General features: G+C 30.5%; 1 protein-coding gene across 1 annotated transcript in view; it reads left to right on the top strand.

The window, feature by feature from the left end:
* Nucleotides 1-1059: 1059 nt before the first annotated feature.
* LOC148232783 (multiple PDZ domain protein-like) overlaps nucleotides 1060-21029 on the top strand; it is a 243705-nt gene continuing 223735 nt past the window's right edge. The window contains exons 1-2 of the mRNA XM_088191080.1: nucleotides 1060-1625; nucleotides 1696-2059. The gene's annotated coding sequence lies outside the window, so the exon portion shown is untranslated. The remainder of the gene's footprint in view (nucleotides 1626-1695; nucleotides 2060-21029) is intronic.

Below are 21029 nucleotides of genomic sequence, written 5' to 3'. Positions count from 1 at the left end.
TATAAAAAAATGTCATTATTTACTAATTGAGCTTGGCACAAGCGTTAATTTTTAAGTAACGGCAATCAAAATATGGCTGTTTAATATTGAAGATCGAACTAAATCTTTTACGATTCAATGTCAATGTTTATCTGAACTAGATCTTATTAAGAATGACTAAGTGTCTGTGTCGGTTCAGTGTATTTCAAGTCGAAAGCAAAGTAGGCAATTCCAATGGAAGCTATGATGGCAGTGCTATGATCTATATATTATCAGGGAAATGAGAAGTGATCAACGATCATACCATTTTGATTGATTTTTTGTGTCATTTGTTTCATTTTTTGCGACTCTATTGAATTTGGTCTTAATAACTTTGTCTCTTGCAGGAACCACATTCTTCTAAGCTTCTGGAAGTCCAATTTTCGACAACTTTTTCCAGCACTTGGGACCGTATATCGGAAATAACGCGGCGAATGTTGGCCTTCAAGTCGTTCATCGTCTCTGGCTTATCGGCGTAGACTAGCGAATTCACAAATCCCCATAAAAAATAATCCATGGTAATAATATACCTTATTAAAAACATCGTCATTAACCAAATAAATTTAATAAAAATCAATAGGATTAAAACACCGTTAATTTCAAGTTTTTAAATACTCTAGAACAGCGATACTCAACCTGCGGCCTTCATCTATCTCACCAGGGACGTCATTTTAGCTTTTTACAGATGGGGGCGGGAGGCAATGGTTGGTCAGTCAGTGGTAATTTTTTTAATGTTTTCATTTCATTGAGATTCATATTATTTTATTATATAACATACATTTTTTTGTCCAAATTCAAGGGGTTCCTGTTTAGAATCCACGTCAAAAGCAATAAAATCAACAGTGGAATATTTAGATTTTTTATAACAATAATAGGAATGAAGCATATCTAAACCAAATTTTGACCAATAGGAGTACGCAAAAAACAATTATAATTTCTCAGAAGTCAAAAATCCATGTCAAAAGCAATAAAATCGTGAGAATTGTATTTGATTATATTATATATTGCGACAGAATATGATGGGCGAGATGTTTTCTCCAAGCAGTGGTGGAGAAGCTGTCGCAGGGATGTTATTCGTGGAAGATCATTGGAGTTCTGGTTGGTGTGGCAGTGACGGTATTGCGGAGGTTGATCCCTCTTTGTTGCGGTGCTTGTATGATGGAGTCCTTCTTAGGATGTGAGCGCTCAGATGTTGTCCGCGAGTGGGCGGGCGTCTGAAAGTCTCTTCGAGTGTGCTGGAGTCTGCCAAGTGACTGCCTGGTGACCAGTATTCAGGCCTACAAAGCTTGCTGATTAATTACAATTATGCAGTGATCATCCAGCCAATCGTTGCACTCGCTTCTTAGAACAACGTGTTTTTTTTGGTTGATGGATATCTCTGAGGTTGAATTGTGTAACGGGAATGTTGTGGCTTTGCGGTGCTTTTTTTACGGTGATATATTGCTTCCCGTGACTGTTTCGTAACAAAGAAATGTTCATTCAATGCACCAGAGAATCCTTGCGTGTTATTTAAGGGGAAACCCTTTAGTTCTAGAGCCTTCGTGTAATCGCAATATTGGCAAATAATCACTTTTGGTCACAGTAAATATGCGAGTTTCAAGAATAAGGTAAAACCCTAATAGAGTGGTATTCGATTCGTCAAAGAAAGTTTTCAGTGTCCTATTATCTTCTTTATAGACAATTACGTGTGATTTTTCTGAAACAAAATAATTCTACAACAACCACTTGTTCCAAATCAAACCATGCAATATCACGACAGATTCAAATCTGACCAAAAGCTCGTGTCCGTCGGCAGTGGCCGCCGTCGAGTGTGTGAGAGAGAGCTTTTCATTGAGCTTTCCCGGCCGGCGTCTCGGGCGTCGCCGCACCGCGCATGCGCTTGTAAAAAAGAGCTTTCGGCGTCTCACTGGGCGACGGGGGCCACTCGTCCCGGGCCTTTGCCCCGAACCGCGCGCCTCCGCCCTCTCGCCAACTCTATCGGCGTATGGCAACCGCGAACCGCCCTATTGTGCCCCTGGAAAACCGCGATTGAAAAGCGCACGTAAGTACTATTGTGTAAAAAGTGACGACTTCTCACGAGTGATTTTATTTTTTAAATTTTCATTCATTGTGTATGTGTAGGGTGCTATGGGGTTTGGAGTGTGTGGGGTTGAATGGAAAAGCTCTGGCGCGTGAGAGTTTAATATGTAACGTATGTTTGGTGTGGCGGTTTGTTAAATTGATAGTGATATTGTGCGTGGAACTTAAATGTGTCGTATATATAACGAAATAAAAATATAGCACGATTTAATATCACACGAGTTTCTTGTATTTATAAAATGATTACATTTATAAACTAAACATGAAAAAATATAAAACTAGAAATGTAGCAGAAAAATTTGTTTTTACCATGTATAATAACTATTACAGATTAAGAAAATAGACGAATTAGTTTCATCCCATTTATTATAACTATAATATATATTTTTGTGGTTTTCGTTGCTTATATTAATTGTATTAGTTTTTAACTTAATTATACCAATTACATATATTTTTATTCAAGTATTACAAATAAATATTTAATTGTCTTTAAAATAATCGAAGATTAAAAAAATAGTTTGCTAAAATTTGTTGCTATTTAAAAAAAAATAAAAATATTGTTTGAAAAATATTAATAAATGGTGATCGGATTATTGCGCAACGAAAATTGCGCACACGAAAATTCCACACAGCGAAAATTCTGAACTTAGGTGATAAACATATTTTACTTTTAATTCCAACTGTTTAATATTTATATATTTATCTTTGCATAATTTAATAATAAGTTAGATTTGTTTTGCCATTTCTCCTTCAGATTATTTAGACTTCTTTAGGAAGAATAAATGTATGTATACTATATGTGTATATATATATATATATATATATATATATATGGTTAATATTTCTAGGAGTCGGATTACTCCGCGTACTTTTTTGATTCCGTGTGGAATCATGGTCCCTACGTTTCGGCCAGATTCGCCCAGCCATCCTCAGGGGAAAATTGAGAATATGAACATCCGGTGTGGGCAAAGCCCAGCATGTGGTTGTTCAGATCTGTCCTTCGTATCGCGTTCGTCTGGTCCGTTGACATTGAACGTGGCGCGTCGGTAAGTTCTGTCTATTTTTGAACGGATGAGTTTTTGCGGTTCGCGATACGTTGGCTTCGTCGTAATGGTGATGTCGGATTGGCTACTTTTTTAGTAATGGTATCGTCGTATGCGACCTGTGTATTCCTTATTATTATTAATTTTAATGCATACTTATTTATTATGACAATTTTTATGACCAATTAAATTTGTAATCTTTCCCAACTCAATTAATTGATTTTTATATCATATTAAACTATTCATTTTTGGGATATACATGATAAAATATTGAAAGCATCATAATATAATAGCGGCAAATGTATTACATTCATATAACATTTTTCCACTCTAGTATTACATTTAATGCTGTCGCATTTGATAATTTATGTACGGGAAACTTTTACGCTCGCCTTGCGAAAAATCATAATTTTCTACTCTTGTCATTCGCATGAGTCATAACGTTGAATTTAATATAGCATTTCGTACGATATACATATAGAAGAATTCCTTAAACCTGGATATAATGATGTCGGTTGAAATATACATAGAAAATATTATTTTTTACTTTCTACCTTTCTCACCTCTCTTTTGAATTGTATATTATTTATTGCTTCGTCAGAGAATCCTCGTTATCGAGACGCAGACTCGAGTGTTTCTGAAGTGTCCGAAACGGGACAATGGAGCTATCTGGTTTATTCGTTTCGAGAATGGTGATTCGGCGAGATATGCTGGATATATAATATTACAAAGAGAGAGAGAGAGAAAGGTAACACTTGATGGATGAGCGAAATTAAGAATGAGCTCGGTCGCTAGACGGTTAAAAGGTAACTTTGTCTCGCCGAGGGATGATTGAACGTTGGGGGATTAAGTTAAGGGATGCTGATATACGTTTGTGTGAAAGCTCTCGAGAATAAATAGTTTCAGCAGAGACGCGAGATTAACTGTCATCGTTGAGTATTCACTTTTTTTTAGTATTTGAAATATGCTTCGCTAAACATTGAGTGTCAAACTTTTTTTAAAGAAAAAAACTGGGATTATGCTAGGAGAAGCTGATGTACGTTTGTGTGAATGCTCTAGATTATTAATAGTTTTAGTCGAGACGCGAAATTAACTGTCATTGTACAATAGTTATTTAACATTTTTTCGTATTATTCTTTTTCAAAACGATTTAAGTAAAAAATATCTCAGTCTTTTTAAAGATCTGGCTAAGCTCTTGTGATTCAGATGACTGTTTAGCTGGGTATGCTTAGACAATTAGAGTGAAAAGCGGTTACTTTTAAAACTCTCCGTTACTAGTTTCAAGTCGGAAGCGAAGTGATTTTGATAAGTTTTTTATTAGGTTGTTGAACGAAATGCCTGAAGAATGTGACTTGATACGGCCGTGGTAAGAAAGTGTAACGCCTTCGCAAGCAGAGCCAAAGGGCTCGGCCCCTCCTGGGGTCCGAGGGCTAAGGCTACAACTGAGGCATACAAAAAAGTGGTGCTGTTATTAGAATAAAACGTAATGCACGCAATGCAATGCAATGCCTCCCTGAGCACTTGGGAAAAATACTAATGAATTTCCAATAACATACTTAGTAGGGAACTCACTCACCCGGCCGTCAAAAGCTGGGTGTCCACCCATAAGGGTTGGCCTTATTAGTGGTATCGGCAGTGATGCACGCGATAGATAACACGTTGTTAAACTTCTGTCCAATACTTATGTTATTGTTTTCCCTTCAAGTTCATTTACCGTCAATTCTAATTGTGTCCGAGAATCTGGCCGCAGTCGTCAATCATGACGGCTTAGGTCAAGAACGGAGGTGAAGCAATTAGCCCACAGTTAACTATGCAAAGCATATAGGGTGTTGTAGCTACTTGTCACTAATGAGCCAGTGGGTAAGGACTTGTGATAAATAAAATCTGTCTTAAATTGGCTATTGATGTTACTCACAATGTGCTCAACCCTTCTAGCAACTGTTTTCACCGATAGCCTAATATATTAAAATAAGACTGCAAAAATTAGACACGACACGTAAATGATTTTATTTTATTAGTTAATAAATATGCTACTTAAGGACTGATCCTTATTTTATTTTAGCAAAAAAAATGCTGTTTTAAATTTTACAGGTTATATGAACAAAATTTCGCAAAAAGTGAAACACAGAAAGTCACAATGAAATGCAAAGCAATAGGAGCACCACATACAGTAATATTTCACAACTCTTCAACGTAGTAGTTGCCCATTCTGGTAAAGTGTATACTTTAATATTTTATAAAGTTTGAAAATGTAAAATTTATTTCGAGTTCACGGGCCATATTAAAATAGGCGGCGGGCCGGATTTGACCCGCAGGCCATATTTTGCCAACCCATGCTTCACAGCATCCAGTAATTTATTCTGAGCTGAATATAGATCATTGTTATTTCCTGGTTATATTATTTAAGTATTTCTTATACTATTTACTGTTGTATAAAAATATGTTATTTTTAACAATAAATCATTTTTATATAGTATTCGTCAGATGCCGTCGTCCAAGATTGATGCACTCATGTACGATCAGAGCTTTCTGTAATCGTGCGGAACTGCGATTGACAGCAGCTTTTTACCCTTTTCAGTGTTTTAAAATGTTTTCTCGGAAGGTTTTATAAAGATTTACTTTTCTGACAGTTGATTAATTTAGGTTTATGGACCTATTTTAATATTTTTTTTGTTTATTTAAAATGACTTGATAGGATTGAAATCTATATTAATTATTTTACATTATTTAAATTTGTTTCTATGCAGATCTAATGAATGACTAATTTGAATAAAACGATGCAAAGTTATTATTTTTATGAATTGGTATGGTAAAAATAAATTATAAATAATTAAATTGAGCATTAGAATTTCACAGCACAAAGGTTGGTTTTGTAATATGTTGCTGAGGAATTTGGATCAACGTGTGCAATGGAATATTGTTGCTTTGAATACATTGAACAAGGAATAATATGTAATTAAAACAGTGACACTGACTAGCCCATGTATTATTTTTATTAATTAATTTTACCTGAAAGAAACTAGGTAAATCATTATTATTACATTAATGTAAAGCAAATAAATCTGCGAACAATTCCTTTCACAAAAATACGATAAACGCTTAATGGCAAATGGCGCAAAATAAAAACTTTATGGCGTAATTTATTTTATATTTATATCCAAAATGTACGGATTCAATAATATATTGCGATCAAAGATTCAGTCAATGGTTCACACACAAACAAACACATAAATTCTGAGCGTAGTTTTATACAATAAATGCGAATTTTTTTACTGAACACCTACCCACTTACTTCTTTCACCGGCTGCTAATAAATATTTCAATTGGAAATCGATAACTCACATCATTTGCCACCCACTGGCAGCCGGTTCGCTCTATAATAATTCCAGTCCAATAAGATGTCTCCTCTGCTTTCAGCGTAACTTTCAGAACAAAGGGAACAGTAGAACTGTAGAACTTATAGGACAAAGGTATGCAATAGAGAAATTGTGTCGAGCTATAATAATTATTATCGATCTTTCCATTGAAAGCAATGTACAGGGTGGATATAAAAGTTTTCCATTATCCATTAGGAATAATGGGCCAATATAAACATTTTTATTATCTCTTTTTTATTCTGAGTTGTAAATTAAAATTAAAGACAATATTGTATCTATTCCAGTTTATATTAATAAAGTAATAAATTAATAAATAACGTTATATAAAATATATTTTGTAAATACTGTTTTAACTGTCTTCGTCTTAGGGTAGTTTAACATATGTACTTAGGGTTAATAAGTATTCATTTAAATAAATATTATAATAAAGGTCCGCATCGCCCGACAAATAATCGTCAAATGCGACATATACAATTTATTATTTATTTTTGATTACAGTGTAATCCACATTACCAATAGGTCGATTACAACTTTACTGTTTACAAAAATAAATAAACAATAACATATTATTTTTAATGTGAACACTAGGCTTGTTTTACGATATTAGTGTATCAATATCAGGTTAAATAAAAGATAAGATGATAGCTTTAAAATTTTGATCTATGATTTGTGCAAGGTATTTTTTTATTATGCAGTTAATTAAGTTACTGTTTTCATTCTTATATAGTCATAATTTCGGTTTAATTTTAAATGCCGTTGCCATTTGAAACATTTAACTCATTAATTAATTTTCATCTTACAGGTGTATGTTTAATACATTTAAATGAGCAGTAATATTAGAAAAGTTAGTTCTTTCCTAATTTTAAATTCCTTGTCAATCCCTCAAAAAAATGGAACGGTATCTGAAATATCAGTACTTTTATTAAAAGCTCTGGAATACGAATTAAAAGTATCTTTATTTTTTTTGAAAAATTATTTTTTCTACGCTTTTAAGATATCTTTAATTAAATCATTATTTGTTTGTTCAGAAAGTTTGCTTCCACATAACTTGCTTTGATAAATCTAAATTAATGAATAAGATGAATTTTTCGAAATAATCGTTGAAAAGAAATATTTATCCAGATCTCTATTTTTTTATTTTTTTTTAAAAAACATAATGCCTTTTAATTTTTTCTAGTCAGTCAGTCTTTTTATCAAAAAATGCTACTTTATCGTTTATTTAGTTTTATTGAGGGATAGTAATATAAACATATGATTAATTAAATCTTGAAAATATAGATACGCAGATCAACGTTTGAATCATATTAACATTATATTTTTTTAAAAATACATTCAATTAAATAATATAAATAATTTTACAGACATACTAATATATATTATTATATATACTATGCTAAATTCAATAAAAACTAAGAATATACGACAAAACAGTGACCGCCGTACATGTACGGTGGTCAATATTTCACTGTTTTGAGGCACCCCAGATAATAATATATTTACATATATAACCGAAGAAATAAAAAACATTATATTTATACAATATTTTTTTATAAATTAAAGAGTACGTAAATGAACATGACAAAAATATATTATATTAATTATATAAAATATATTATTAAAGTCGAAAAATATATAAAAAATATGTAAAATGAATTAAGGAAATTTAATGTTAGAAAAATGTTTAAATAAATTATTAAGACACACTAATACAAAAAAGTAGTAAAAGCAATCAAAGCAATTAAACGTTGAGAAACACTGATATGTTTCTATTATTTGCAATAAATGCAATATAAATAATAATAAATAAATATCAACCAAAATAATTATGGAAAAATATGTAAAATTAACTTACTCTCAGGCGTATAATAACAAATTAAAAAATGTGCTTAAATTAACTCATTACTTAAAGGGTTAAAATAAAAAAATAAACGTTTTAAAATTTAAGCGAAATAAAAATATAAATTCAGAAAAAAATCATTGGAACATAATTTGAATCATTCTTTTTCTCTTTTGTTTTGTGTCATCTTTTGTTTCAAATTTTCATACTCCATATTTATACCTTGTCGGGAAATAATTAGGGAGTCTAATTCCGAGTGTAAGTTGCAGTACCAGGATTTCGTGATTGCCATTTACCAATTCAGGAATCTCAGGATTGATTCTGTGAGTGAATTTTTTTCTATTAAAATCTTTTTTTTTATATATAATTCAAAGATGAAAAATACAAGTCGTTGTATGTAAATGATTTTCGATAATATACTATTAAGTACATAATATAAAAACTATCATTTACATTATAAAGAATCATAATGTACAAGTAATACATTTTTATTTTAAATAATAATCCTGAAGTTATCCCTTCAGGGTTATTATGTATTACTTGTACATAATGATTTTTTATAGTATCATGTTAAATAATATTATTTCTAATGCCATATTATTTTATATAATTTATAAAACGGTTAGAATATATCTATAATTCATGCTCGTTACGAGTATTGTGCAGTCTCGAGTCGGAATCATGTGTTTCTTACAATCTTAAGACTCAATATTTTGCCTGTTCATATAATAGTAAGTTGTGGTTGTATGATTCAGTACATTATCACAACACATCATCACTAATAACCATGAAAGTTAAACCTTGCAATGTTTATTATATAGAGCTAAACATTCTGTATATTCCAAAACGTGTAAACACGCCCTATTTATAAACACCCTATTTTGCTGACATTTTACCAAACGGTCAAAGTTTTCTACGTCCATTTGCGACGCTAGTTCAACCAATGATAATCTATTTGATATACGATCTCCATTTAAACCCTTTAGTCAGATATAAACTTTCTATAGGTCGAGATATTGATAACAAATCAACGTCGCTCGTTAACAAGATAAATAAAAAAATGTTGGATGCTCGAATGAAAAATGCTGTAATAATTTCGAGCCGGCAATAATATTAAGACTTTGCCGGAAATTAATTGAATTTTCCTGGCGCGAATTCTGTTTAAAATGTTTTTGTCCGGCAGTGAATTAATCAGGGCCGCTCTCGTGCGAAGGGGGCGACTGGAATGTCTATGGCTTAACGACGTCGTAATTCGTTTCCCGTTTACTTGTGTATCTTAAAGTTGTTAACGACGTTAGAATATGAGGGGTATAAAAAACAGCAATCTCCAAAATTATAAATTCTTCAATGTCACAGCAAAAAATATGCTTTCCAAGATAAAGGTGAGGCACGTATATTGCTACAAAAAATGTGTCCTTGGGTTTAAAAAATATTTTTATTTTTAATCAAGAATTGTATAGAATTTTAAACATTTTTCATAAATACTTTGCTTTCGATGCTTATACATTCATTAACGAAAGCTCTGCATCTGACTAAAACGTCACTTAATCATCTGTGTCAATGAAATAGTTGATTTTTGCATTGTAATTTAAGCTGAATATTTATTTTTAATAATTTATTGTTATAATTTTATTACATTGTAACGATGTGAACACAATCAACAACTAAGTAGTGATTCACCAGACTAAATCAATTTAATTAAATATATGCTATAAATATGTTACTATTGGTTAAAAAAATACTTTCATTTCGTCGACTACATTTTTGGTACTTATTTTGATTTAGCTCTGGTTTTTGTTCCGATAAAAAAATGTGTTTTTCAATTTCCGATTTTGGGTTCAGCTCTCGTTTGAAGTCCTGATTTAATTCTTTCTCGATTGTCAACGTCATATTAACAAAATCGTCTTTAGTATTCTCTTCATTAGTTATTTCAGTATCTGATTCTAAGCTTTCTTAATTAAAAAAAATTGTTTTAGTAAATTCATTATTGAAATATATTATTTTAGAGCAAATTTTAAAATAGTTTTCATTTGAAATATATTTATGTTTTAAATATATTTTTTCAATTTTTGATTAAAGCGCTGCAAATATTTGTAGTGATAAAGTTATGTTTATTTCAGAAAGTCTCAAGTTAATAAAATCTCGAGTTATCTCGACAAAAAAATTTCTATTGATAACACACATTATATTCATCAAGTTTTTCACAATTTGTTTTTTAAAGTATTGAGCTTCAATTACTACTACGTATTATGACAATACATTGATTATTCAATGGAACTAAGATGTGCGTTAAAAAGGTCAAAAATTCCAACCGGAATGCCTTTTAACTTTAAAATATGATTTGCTTTTGGCATGACCAAATAAATATTTAAAAAGCAATTAATTGTTGCTCAGGTAATTTTAAATTACTCTAATTTTTTCATTGGCAACTATATATTTAATTTTTACTTTAAACTGGTAAGAAAAAAATATTTTTGAAAATAAAATCTTAGGTTTGATGCCAGGTAGTGTAATTTATCCAGCTAGTTAAACATTTAAGAATCTATTTATTTTATAGTTTAATTACACAAATGATTCCTTATACCAATATAGAAATGTACTTTGGGCGTCAGTATTGGGTGGCGATGTCGAATGCGTTAAGTCCAGGTTGATCAAAACCGTTGGATTGATGTGGGTTTTTGTTTGTGACTTTTAATATGAATTGTCTATCAATATATTTTTTATTATTTATTTTATTTACATAATTTTGCTTGAGTAATAAATAATTTATTTTGCGGTTACAATTTGATACATAAAAATTATAAATATAATACGTATACATTTAGAAAAATGTAATAAGTACACTTAAAATATTTATTATTAAATTTTAAAAGAACAAATAGAAAGCATAATAAAAGGAAAGAAACAAAAAAAAATATATATTGATATGATACATGTATTGTTTATTGACTTAATTTTATTTGCTTAAATTTGCATGAATTTATTAAAAAAAAAAAAATATTTTGAAATTATTCCGTTCATTTTGCTAGATTATAAAAGGCTTTATATGCAATATTTTTTAAAGACTATGTACCAACCTTCTTAATATAAGTCTCTCTGGTCTCTTTTCAATGCTCTGTTTTATTTTATATGATTCCCTACAGGAGCTGTAATGCATAATAAAATGCTTATTTAGACTAATATAGAATTTGACAATATCAAACTCCACATATACATGTTTAACATGTTTATGTATCCCGGGAGGTTTTTTATAATCAAAACCAATGTAGTTGCTATCCGATTCGTACTGTTTCAAATAATAAAATATATGTTTAAATAATGACAAACAATTAAAGAGATAATGTAACGGTAAATAATTTATTTGCGTTTTGATGTTGAAAGGCTGTGACTTTCAGCAAAAATATACTATTGATATGGAATTTTATAAACATGTATAAATTGCTACATATATAAAAACATTTAAAAGCCGCTGCTTGAAAATGGCAGGTTTTGAAAGTCGGAAAGTCTTCGCTAGCGTGCCGAGTTGTATTATTGTCAGCTGTGATTTTGGTAGAGCGGCTGGGATTGTCGTGATGTGTTTTCGCAAAGCTCTCCGGACGATCCCGCGTCAATGCAGTCTCTTGGTTCTTTTCTGCTGGTGTAACATTGTGACGTCTCTCATCTTTTTCTTTTATAATGCTGGTTCAATACAACTCTGTATTGAACCTATTGAAATATAATAAATTTAAAATGCCTAAAACATTTTTGCACAAAATTATTTTTTTAGACAGAACTTTTTGTTCACTTTTCCATCGCCCTCCATGGCTCCTCCATCGCTCACCAAATTCCCCTGGTGACAACATTGCCTATAGAACTTTGATAAACTATGGTCTAGCGCGTGTCTTTTCCAAACAAAGAGTAGGTTTAGTGGTACTCGTGGGCGACTTACTTCTTGGGACAGAAGCGCTATTAGATAGTCCGTGCAATATTTTAAATAATTAACGCCATTTTTTTGGTCACTAGATCTCACTTCCATTGTTGCTTAAAATACTGTGTGTGACATTATTTTCGGGACGTATTTGATTTTTACGAATTCAATGTATCGACTTCTATCAATAGAAATATATATAAAAAATGCGGAAATCGTCGTGAAGTTTTATATATAAATATTATATAATAAATCATTTAAATATTATTTTGCAGTGATTATTGTAAATATTTTTTATAATACAAAAATATAATTAAACTTTCTAGTTCTTGCAGCAGCAAAACGCTACCACTCAAAGGCTTAAAGAATATCCTTTATGGCACAAAAAAACGTGCAGCATATTATCTATGAAAATGAGACCTTTCCATTCGGAGTCGAATGTGTGGATCCGTATTACACTGGCAGAATATCAAATTTGACGAGCGTGACCCTCGTGTGAATTTTCCGGCCCTGGACATTAAAATGATTCACGAACGGAAATGGTACGGGGGGTGACCTGCGACCCCGCTCACCCTTTGAACCCTCCAATTTACGCGATACCTGCGCTACTCGGAGCCATACGTGCCGTAACTATCTCTGTAACGGTATATCTTTTCAGGTGGGTTAACCGAACGCCTAAGTTGAAACCACGGGTCGTTAATTTGTTGGATTTTGGAAGTTTGAAGATGGGTTACCGATACGCTGTTTTTATTGAGTGAGGTCTGTTAGTATCCATTCATGTTCTGGTTAAATTTTGTTAAAAGGTTATGTTGTAGCAATAAAAAAAATTTGATGGATGCAATTCGATCTATTGGTCTTTGGCAAAGATTTTACAGGACTTACGATTTGTATATAAAATAAACAAATATTTTTATATGTAAATATAAAGATGCTAAATTAAAAATTGCATGATTGGTTTTAGTATGGTTTATTAAACTCAACAAGGTTTAGATCGAGGTTGAGAAGAATGAATAATTATATAAAGTCCAAACAAGACAAAACATTGGTCGTAGATCTCTTTCATTATATATTTTGATTACTCAAATTGTAAATCGTTCGCGTAGCTCAATTTTAAATTAGACAGGTCACTGTTTTAATTATAAAAAATATTCTCATCTTAAAAAGAGTTAAGCACCCTTACAATGTAAAAGTGCCGTGGCGGCAAATGTCAGGTATTTGACGTAAGTTTTCCACTTTTTTTCTTTTTCTCTTTCCCGACGGGTCGGAATTTTCCGGATACGGAAAAGTTGGGTGTGTGCGTCGAAAACGTTTTCCAGACCCGGACGTGAGCTTGACGTCTCCTTGAACGTGTTTATACTTCTTGTGCCCACTTGAATTTTGGCTCGTTCCGATTGTGTCGTACTTTGTGCTAGGTTTGCAATTTGTGAAGCAACCCTTAAGTAATAATACACTCACGAAGATTATGTACAAGTTAATTTTAACGAGATAACGATACGTGATGCGTGAAACTTATGTCTGAATAAGGAATGAATGGCAGGTTTTATCCAAACTCAACATGCTAACTAATTATATTTCTGCAAACTTTTTTTATATAATAATTCAATTTATTCTATATTTAATTAAATAATTCATGTCTTTTTAGAAACTAATTATTAGGGCTTCGTCTTTTTATACATCATTACAAATGGTTAAGATTGCTGCCTCGATGTTGACGTGCTGTCGGAGTCTTAACAGTAAAATGTTTCATAACACAGGCGACACATTTAAGTAACGATGCATGTCTCAATCGCGAATATACCATGGAGCATATGTAATATTGCGTAGCACTTTATTTTTAAATCTTACAAGGTATTTGACTGTATTTTTATATGGAATGGTGTTACCATTTATAATTTTTTCAATTGATTATTTATATATTTTATTTCATCAAACTTTTTTGTGATCCTATCAGCAGCAGGTTAAATTTTTTTAGTAGTATTATCTATTTTTCCGCACTTATAGGATTGCTGTATTATTTGCCAATATTTGTGGTAAAACACAGAATCAAATTTAAACTTTAATCTGAAATCTGAATCAAAGACTACATTTTTGTAAAGCAGCATTTTTAGTGTCTTAGATATTTAAAACACATCTTTGTATATCATAAGCCGGAATTAACTTTGTTTCTGGGGTTTATGATTTAGTGGCATTTGGATTCTCACTGCTGTAAATTTTGCTAAAAGATTTATTAACTGTTATTTATTAATTGTTAAATGAAAGGGTAGTACAATTTATACAACTTCTTTTAGTTTCTGATTTTGTGCTTCATAATCTATAATATTTTTATCCTTAGGGTCTCTGGTTTGATGTAATTTTCTTCTAGCCCTTATTTTTTATTTACTAGATTTATTATGGGAGTGCTTACTGTTTTAGAGTTAAATCTTATAGTATTTTTTGATCATATTTTACTTCGAGTTGTTATTTTGTTACATTTACTCTATTGTTTATTTTGTTATTTATATTCTGAAGCTTTCTTGAGTTGTTACTTTGTTAGTTAAAATTACTGCTGAATAGTCAGAAGTTAAATCAAGGTTTTATTCTATGGCTACGAAGCTCTTCACTACATTTTTAGAAATGGAGAAGCCAAGGTCTGGCATTTTTCAATAATTTTATTAAGTAGGCTGAATTATCAGTTTTATGAAAATCATATTTAAATTTCCTAATTGCATTTCTAAGTTCTTTGCCATTTTTAGTAAGTACTTTTTATTTTCAATCTGTGTGTTTGGCATCAAAATCCCCTCACACAGATGCTGTGGAAGGTGCAATTTTTTTTTTAAATTGTGTTTTATTGGGAAATATTATATTTTGCTGGTTCAGATGTCGTTAAGCTTTTCTAGTAAATGGCCGGATCAGAAATATTTTAAGCTCTTCTGGATAAAATTCAAAATGCAGTTGAGCTTCAAAATAATAAAAAAAACATAAATTTCTTTGAAATTTACAATTTTTTGGTGAAGGGATTATTGAGCTTAGCCTAAAGCTATACAAAATCATTTATTAACATAAATGAGTTTTTGTGGCAAGAGGAGCTTTCATCAGGCCTTTACCCAATTTTAGCATATATTTGCATATTTTACTTATTTAAATCTATTTTGGATTTCGGCATCTATCATAAAATAAAATTTGGCATAAAATAATGCAAAAAAAACATTTTAATAAATTGAGGTTCGAAATTCGTCACTTCCTATTGTCAAAATTGATTGAAAATAGTCATTTTGACAAAAATTGTGATATTATGAACGAATTGCATTGATTCCTAAACACTCCTCCAAAATGTGCATTTAGAAAAACACGGTCCAGGTTGCTACTTTGGCGATCGTTCAAAGAGCAATGGTAGTATATGCAGGGTTGATGTATTGTCTGGTGCGCGTCTTCACATAAAAAATGTAGTTTTTATTAGTGGTGATAATGGTTGGTTCACGTTTTGATAATTAAGAATTCGCGAAGAACAAAAGTAATTATATGCAGGGTTAAAAGTATTGTCTCTGGCGCGCGTCTTCTAATACAAAAGTGGTTTTTGTGCTACTAAGATCTCTCTTTTGTTGTGTAATGTGTGATCTGAAATTTCGTAGCAATATAGTGAAAGATTTGTTTTGTTGTTCAAGTGGTTGTTATGGTAACCAGTAAAATGTAACTAATGGAGCGCGTGGTTAAAACCACTCACAATTTATATTATTATTTTAAAAATACTGAGTTAATGATTTTAACGAGTAAATTGAAGAGCAAGCATGAAATAAATCTAGGCATAAAACATAACTAAATGTCTAAGTACTTATATGTATCAAAAAGTACACTTTTAATTTATTAAGAGCTAGCTAGATGTAAAGTTTAACCATTAAATACAGCATTATTTAGCACCTCTCTCTATATCAAGCTATAGCAATTATTGATATTGATTTTTATATCGTCAATTAAAGAACACTGTCATAATAAATAACTATTTTGCTTAGTTATGATTCATTACATCTTACTATACTTATTGAGTTTTTTTGTATACTATTTGACTGTTTCGTTTATAAAATATTATAATTTACATAGATTTAAAATGATATAAGCTAAATACTATTTCTTTAAAATAAATTCGTAAAAAGTAAATAAATTGAATTAATGATACGTAAAAAGAGCGATATAATAAATGGCTTATAAAAAAGCTTGTTTTGAATGCCCTTGAACCGATCGAATAAAATAAACGCAACTCTAGGGAATGTTGAGCCCATAATACAAAATAAAATACATAATACTGTTAAAATATATTAAGTAAATGTTAGCTTTGTGATAAGTTTAATTTATAAAACAATTAAATATTTACGAATTACTTTTAAGCGTGCCACTTTCAAGTTTCAAATAAATAAGGCAAGATTATGAGGTGCTAAGAGTAAGGCGTGCATTAAGTTACTAAGTACTTCTTGAATATTTTTTTTTGAGAACGTAAAAGGTGAACTCCATTAAAGCCTTGCTTACACATTCTTAAACTTTTTTCTTCGCAAATAATTAACTGTACATATCTACAGCTACTTATTTATTTATATTTTTATGTAATATATACTACAGCTTGGAAATAAAGCTATTGCTTAAGTTTTATGAAAATAAGGCGTAGTAAATAACTCAGTGATTCTTACGATTGAAAAAATATTTTTTAACAAACTTACTGCCTATCAACGAGTCAGCAATCATTGAATCGATAGAAAAGGGCTGAAAAACCTCTTCGTCAATTTTCCGAATCGTTGTTCAAAAACGACACTAGAAGATGGAAACCCTCATAAAGCATTGATAGAGAAAATTGAAAGTGAGATGGATATGTGTGGGTGTAACCAAACTCGTGGGTGAAGTGATAGGATTTGTGTCCTCTGTGTATATAACACGTGTCTCTCTGGGAAAATTATTTCTGATCCACTTCTAGGTAAATTATTTTGCATGTGCTTGGAAAAGCTTCAATTTTCGTACACAAAAATATATGGTTTAGAAATAGTATTAAAAGAATTATTTTTTATTAAAAAAGAATATTTATAAAGAGACTTGTCAAAAATTGTATATGAGTTCAGATTCTTGAATTTATAACAAATACAAAATAATCTTGAAATATTTAATATAAATAATATTAAGTTATTATTAAAAATTATTAAATAATTTTTAATGGTAACCTAATACTTCAAATAAAAGATTTTCAATATACCCCTGGAGTAGTCTTCATTTTCTTTAAACATTGCGACTTAAATCTTATTGTGATGCTGATTAATTACTACTGATGACTTTTTAATTTAAACGGTGCTTTAACGTAGTAGGTTATGATAATGGATATGTATTTATTAAAATTTAAAGGCTGCTATATCTTAGTTTATCACTTGCTAAAGTGTAATCAGATCAAAATTTAAGAATCACAATTTAATCTGTAGAGGTCTTGGGATTGTAAACCAATGATTATCAAGTCAGTAGTGAGACCCCAGTCTGAAATAAGTCTGTTAATCTGTGATTTTTATTATTATTATTTATGAACAATTATTACAACTAACACATAATCTAATAAGCAATCTCAATTCTATTTTAATCATATATCACAATATTCATCCGTGTGATTTAGCAAATCTAAGAAAATCTATTCTGTGATGATTGATTGAAATTATAATTAATTAATATTTACTAATTCTGAACTCCCGGATACGATTTAAACTGAAAAACAACAGAGTCCATATAAGATTTGATTCATTGTCTTACTCACTTATACCACTGGTATATCTTGCTATAATAAATATAGCATTTCTTATAAAAAAAAGCTTCGCCTAATTAATATATTATACGCACGTAAACAACCTAGAAGAAGACATTCAAATCTATCTAAAGGGGTATTGTTAAGGGTTTTCTCGGAATCAGCACATTGTCAAGAACCCTAATTAGCTAACATACTAAATTGAGTCATTGATATTTGTAAGCAATATTAATACAAATTTTGATTTATCTCTAAGACGTACTCACGTTCGATATTATCCAAAATTATACCAGGGGATGTTTTTAGGTCGAAACCATTACCTACATTATCCGGAGTCGCGGTTTACTAACCACGTGGTTAATGTATTCTGGCGGTAACCCAAACCGGTACGATGTTGAAAATTTTATTATATTTAATAGGTATGTGCAAGTGATTCGAAATTCCGCTGCGAATGTAGAGAGTAAAAAAAATAAAAGTCGAGGCTGGAATCTACAATTCAGCATCTGGGTTAAGGATGCGGACTACTTTCTTATTACGCCTCAATGAATGAAGGCGAAAGCTCTCGGGCGATGGAAATCTGTGACCTACTACAAAAAAAAATGAATTAAAATCGTGGCATAGAAAGGTGAGCGACAAAAAGTGCTTCAAAAATATATTTACATTTTAATCAAGAATTGAATAGATTTTTGATGTACTTTGTTGTTGACATTCTTTACATTTATTTATTAAAATCTTATATAAATATTTATTTAACTGATGATATCTACTGCTGTGATCAAAAAGGTTTATCAATACTTCAGATAAACAAGCATAAAATATCTGGCAATTAGGGACTGTAAAAATAGAATAAAATTTGATTTAGAAACTGATCGGTATTTATAGTGTTGTAGGTTGTAAATGTCTTATTTCTAATCTCGGAAGTATAATTATTTTAAACTATTTTTTTGTACAGTTTTGTTAGTAAAAAAACTTTTTTAAGAACATATTATAGTTGAACATTTTAATGCCTATATATAATACTTTTTATTAATGTAATAAGAACGGAGAATAAAAAATTCCACTTGAGCTTTCAAAAAAACATCATTGCATATCTAGTAACGCGGCATAAAAATTAAATATTAAGTTTCTCTTAAGGAGTGTCGTTAAGGGTTTTATTTCTCTGTTTCTAAATTAAATCGCTTAATGTTAAACATTGACAGTAGTCTCCTGTTTATTCAACTTTATCGAAAGACCACAATAAAAAAATTAAAAACTCGTCTACATATCCAATTACTGGCAGGCACATGACTAACAAATCATCACTGGCAATCATCGACGATCATAGCGACGACTCTCAGACTCTTAAGACTTTTCGATTAGATTTTGCTGCCAAGGTCTAAGATATTAGTCACTGATTTATCGTGCTTAAATCGACATAAAATCATTTTTTTAAATCGTGCTTCACCATACTATTCTTAATTAAAAAATATTATGATATACGCCTGCAAAAAAAAACAATATAAGAAATTTAAATCTCTCTGAACTGGTATCGTTAAAGGTTTTATTGAAATCAGCACATTACCAAAAAATCTAATTAGCAACATTCTAAATTGAACAATTGCTATTTGTTTTTAAATTGAGTCACCTAATGTTATACTTTGACACTAATTATCTAGCACTCGTAAAGCACATGAGTAACGACAATCACTTAAAAAGTGTTTGGCAATCAATGACGACTACGGTACCTACTCTCAGACACAATTCACGCGCAAGCACCGACGACTACAGCGTAAACTCTTATACTCTTAAGACTTTACTTTTATAACTCAAATATTATTCACTGACTTATACCACTAGTTTATTTATTATTTAAATAAATATTTAATTATTTAAATCAAGGGGTGTCGTTAAACGTTTTCTTGGAGTCAGAACTTTGTCATAAATTCTGATTAGAAACATTCTAAATTGAGTCACTTCTTTCTGTTTATAAATTGAATCGCTTAATACTAATAGACACTAATGTAATTGATTCTCAATTGGCCTCATCTAATTGTCTCAATAGCCAAAAATAAAATATGTTTAATTCGTTATCATCACCAATTACTGGCTAACACTCGCCAAGTACATGACTTAAAAAATCACTGCATTATGCATTATCTTACAAAAATTTGGTTTAGTTATTTTATAAGCCTATTCAATCTAAATTTTATGGTGTTTTTTGCATTTTATATATTTCAAGTGTAAATATATTATTCTTAGTTTATACATATTTACAAAAAATTTTTTTTACATATATTGAAGGTTTAATGGCAGACATGTGTTACTTTAATAATTGGCAGTTATCCAACGATAACCATTGGGGCCAATGCAACAGTTGCCTGTTATTTTAATTAATTATCTTTGCTCTAGTTTGTGATTAAACACTGGAAGGGTTCGCATCCTATCATAATCACAAAATCAAACAACTGTTGCTTTGTTTTGCTTGGACACTGACTAACGATTTGATATTTTTAGACCTCAGCTGCCTTTGTTCATAAATTATGAAGCAACGTTACCTTTTTACGAAAGAAATATTTTTTTCCATCTAGATAAAAGCTTAGAGTTTGTCCTAGTTTATTGAGCAATACCTTGTACTTTATTTCTTTCGAAATAAAAAAAATATTCAAGAAATATATATATGCACATTCAAGTAAATTAAAGTATATAAATAATATTCTTTGAGAGTTACTAGTTTAATAATAGAAAAAATGCTACACTTTGCAGTTAAAATATAACTGATTCAGCATATAAAACGAAGTAATGAAGTTGATAAAATAAAGTAAATTTTAAGTACTTGGTTGTCCTATACTTCTTGACCATTGTTATCCGTTTTATATACGAGAAACGGGAGAGGGTTCTGTGTAACCTTTATATATTCGGTATACTTTTAAATGAGTAAATATTTGAATAATCAATCCTAATATTGGTTAAAATTATTTGGATGCCTAAGGGTTAACGCTACTGTGTTTCACCCTTAAAAAATTCACACTGAATGGCAAAAGCGAAAGTC

The sequence above is a fragment of the Plectrocnemia conspersa genome, unplaced genomic scaffold, assembly GCF_051122295.1.
Source record: "Plectrocnemia conspersa isolate PC_06_02 unplaced genomic scaffold, ASM5112229v1 ptg000008l, whole genome shotgun sequence".
Taxonomy (NCBI): Eukaryota; Metazoa; Arthropoda; class Insecta; order Trichoptera; family Polycentropodidae; genus Plectrocnemia; species Plectrocnemia conspersa.
This window is presented reverse-complemented; position numbering and strand designations above follow the sequence as displayed.